The sequence below is a fragment of the Manacus vitellinus genome, unplaced genomic scaffold (assembly GCF_001715985.3).
Source record: "Manacus vitellinus isolate BGI_N305 unplaced genomic scaffold, ASM171598v3 scaffold_78_pilon, whole genome shotgun sequence".
NCBI lineage: Eukaryota > Metazoa > Chordata > Aves > Passeriformes > Pipridae > Manacus > Manacus vitellinus.
Window position 1 is genome coordinate 37,034 of NW_021940807.1, and position 4,041 is coordinate 41,074.

Consider the following 4,041-nt stretch of genomic DNA (forward strand, 5'->3'; position numbering starts at 1 on the left):
CTCCAGCCCCTCCATGTCCTGTACTGGAGACCCCAGAACTGCCCCCAGGACTGGAGGTGGCTCAGCAGTGCCAGCACAGGGGTGGGCACTGCCCTGGGCCTGTCTCACACCTGGTGACACAAACCAGGATGCTCCTTGTACCAGTAAATCCCTGGAGGGTCCCCTCAATCTCCCCAGGACACACAACCTGCCCCTCACACTCTGCACAGGCTGGGCTGATTCACACTCTGCACTTGTCTGGGTCACTGCACCAGTGTCACCTCAGAGCCACACGAGGGGTGTCCCCTGACACCTCATCACTGCCAGGGCCAGAAACATCACCTCACATCCTGCAGCCTCCTGCCCAACTCTCACACTCAGCACTCCCCAGCCCCTCCTCCCCTCCCCACAGGAGCTCCCCAGGTTCCTTCCCTGAGGGATTACCCCTCCCCAGTTATCCTGGTGCCTGCAGCTGGCTGGTTCTGCTGGAACCCCAACCCTCACCCCTGCCCTTGTGACCTGCAGCCCATCTTCAGGCCACACTGAACTCCTCAAACCCCTCTGTCCCTCTTCAGTCACCGGCCATAGGTGCAGCCCTTCCCTCTCTGTGCCATTTACAGCTCTGACCTGCACAGTCACTGCCCCTGCAGTGGTGACTGAGACCCCCCAGCCCCTCTCAGCACACCCAGACCCCTTACTGGGGGTGTTACCGCTGCTCTGAGTGGGTTTATTTAACCCCATTTTTATCCTTCTGAGGCTCTGGGTTTTTTCAGCCTCACCTACTCGAGCAGTTTTTTTGGCACGGAAATCAAATCTCACTGGATCTGTGACTGCAGCCAGAAACAGCCCTGACACCTTATCCTAGAAAGAGCCAACTGCCCTTGCCAAGGAAGTGCCCGTGGCCAAGCAGCACCTGCTCCACACGCCCTGCCCCTGGCAGGGGTTCCCCAACCATCCCCTGCCTGCTGCAGGATCTCAGCACGACTGCTCTTCCCCATCCTGTGTCCCACACCCTCACCCACACCCACTGCTCGCTCCCCTCCAGGCCTGCAAAGCCCCACCGTGCTCAGGAGACTCCTCCTGAAGCCTGGAAGGGCTTTTTTAGTCCCTACTTTGAGCACCCAAGACAGAAATACCTCCCTGCAACGACAGCTCACAAAGCTGCTCTTCCTTTTCGTGGCCTGTCACCACCACCAGTTGCTCACCAAGAGCCCAGAGATGCTGAACACTCTGGTTTTGGAGATGCCAGCCTAAGTCTTCCCCTGTGTTCTTTCCTCCTCTACCTTCTTGAAGTGTTCCTGCTGGCACCCAAGGTGCCCAAAACAGGGAGGAAGAGGGAACCCAGGGTGGTTGTCCTGGAGGGTGTTCCCAGAACAATCTCTGTGTCCCTCCATGCCCTCTGAGAGTCGGGTTTGAATTTTCTCTTAATCCTCCTTAGGTGGCCCTGCTGCTCCTCAAAGGAGGACTGGAATGACCCCTGGGTTTGAACAACCCCCAGGGCAGGAGGGCTCAGCACTGTTCAACCAGCACTGGGAAGGTTCTGCCCAGCTCCAGCTCTGCCCTTTTCAGACAAAGTCCACCTGGGAAGCCCTTGGAGCAGCCTGGGACCACCAGAACACAGCCCTTGGAGATTGCCCCTCCTGGAGCAGCCACTCACCAGCACAGCACAGCCAGGAAGGCCAGAGCCAGGGCTCAGACACAACCCCCAGCATGGATTTCCCTGCACTGTTCCCTCAGAAATAAACCCCAAACCCTCAACCAGGACAGTTTTCATGGTTAAAAACTCTGCACTCCCAGATCTTTGGGGCTTGGGGAGTGGCCTGGGAAGGCAGGAGGGACACAGCACCCCTAAGGTGACACATCTCCATGGGACTGGCTTTGCACAGGCTCTGGGTCCCAGCAGGAACACCAGGAAAGGCTGAACACACCAACTTCCAGGGCTCCCAGCCCCGAGAGGGAGCGTTTGGCATCTCCAGCATCACACAACAAATATTATCCTTTCTAATAACCACCATTAGGAAGCCAGGCTCAGGAAATCACTCTGCTCTTTCTTCCCGACACAGAAAGGATCCCAAACCCCTCTGTGAGGCAGCAAGTCCCACAGTCTGACTCGGACATTGTCTCTGGGAAACAAACCCACTATTATCCCTTTCTCACAATGCTCCACACAAGATTAATTCAGATTTTCCCAAGGAACTGCACTGCTGCTCCCCTCCCCACTCCCCACCGTGCTCTCACTCCAGCTAAAATCACTCTTTTCCTGGAAGGAGAAGTTCATTTTTTCCCAGGGGAGCCCAGTTATGCCAAAAGGCCACAGCTGTTCTGAGCCACCAGGGCTGTGTCTTCACCTGAAGAGAGGAACTGAAAGATTCCCTCCAAGCCAAGCACCTTTCACTCCCTGTTCCTCCCTGGTGTGGGTACCTGGGATGTGAGCAGGAACACTCCCCGAGGCTGCAGCACCACAGAACAGCTCAGTGCTCCTTCAGCCTCTCCTTCTCACCCCTCAGTGCACTGGACAAGGGGGAGAGAGGGATTCAGAGGAATTAGAGCCAAGGAATGCCTGGAAAGCTCAGTCTCTTGGTCCCTCGTGCTGAGCACCATCAGTCCCCCCTTGCTCCCAGGGTAAGGGAGTTGTGCCTCCACCTCCAGCCACAGCTCGCTGGAGAAAGTCTCTTGTCAAAGGGAAGGAAGGTGCTGCAGCCCCCTGGCCTGGAAAGGATTCCCAGGTCACAGGATCCCCTGGAATTGCTGTGCTGCTGCTCCTGCCCAGCCCCTCCTCACGCACCACGTTCCACTACAGGCAGGTAAAGCTATTTTTGCTCCTCCAGCTGCACCTGTTCTATTTTCTGAACTCTTTGCTCATCACAGAGAAAAAAAAAAACAGGACTTTTTGGTGCACAGTGATCCAAACTCTGACGCCAGACAGGCCCAGCAACCCCCTGCCTGAAAATAGCACCGAGTAACTCAGGGAGAGCCTGACAGGTTCATTCATCACCACCATCCTGACACTCAAACCACTATTTTAGTGCTCCTGAGACAATCCCCGATTGTTCTCTGCTCCTTTTGGGCTGTGATATTCGACTCACAACTGGGAAAACAAACAGCCCTGTGCCAAGTTCAGGGTTGTACCTGGACATGGAGCAGAGCTGGGCTGGGGGACGTTCCCGGAACATCCCGGGGTGTTTTCCTCTCATCCCAATCCCAGCTAATCTCCTTTCTGCATTACACAACAGCCCCGCGTAATCCCAAATTTACCACCCCGTCCTGGTTTCACAGAGGGAGCTCACGCCTCGTCTCTGCCCCTTTCGTGAAAAGAAACTTGGTCTGTCTTCCCACGATCCTGGAAAACACGTGGATGTCGCACTCGGGAAACTCCGGGATCCTTCCGGAGTCCTTTCCTCGGGATTCTCCCGAACACAGCCCATGGTCGCTCCGGCATCCAAGCAGCTCCTTGTTCTTTGTATCAAAAACACCCTAAAAAGGCTCACTGGGACTGGCACGGGGAAGTCGATTCCCGAGTGCGGAGCGAACCCCGACCCGGGGCGGTCCCGGGGCAGGACGGGGCTGTGAGCTCAGATCCCCCGGGATCCTCCTGCTTCCCGAGCGCTCGGCACACACCCCGGGCGATGGAACACTCCATGTTCCCAGCATTCCCTTCAGGTGTTCCCTCCTTTTAGTCCTTATCCCGGCCCCGCAGAGCAGGTGATTTAACTCCTTCCCTCCTCCCCCCTCCTGGCTTCGCACCTTCAGTACCCCAGAACTGGAGTATTTTACTCCACGTTCCCATCAACCCCTTTACATGTTCCCTCGTTTTAACCCTTTTTCCAACGAGCACCTTCTCCCGACCCCGCAGGGAAGATTTTCCCAAATTCCTTTTCGATTATCGCTAAAAATACGGAGGGGGGAGGGGAGCGCGCCCGGACCCCGGGAGGGGGAAACTGAGGCACGGAGGGGCCTGAGGGGAGCTGAGGCAGGGCAGGGGGCCGGGAAGGGGGTTTTGGGGGCTGTTTCCTCCTCACCTCACCGGGAAGCGGCTCCCTCCTCACCTCCGCCCTCTGACCT

General features: G+C 56.8%; 1 protein-coding gene across 1 annotated transcript in view; it reads right to left on the reverse strand.

Annotated features, from left to right (window-relative positions):
- Positions 1–4,041, reverse strand: part of SCAP (SREBF chaperone) — a gene marked incomplete at its 3' end in the record, with an annotated part of 44,348 nt that overhangs the window by 37,003 nt on the left and 3,304 nt on the right.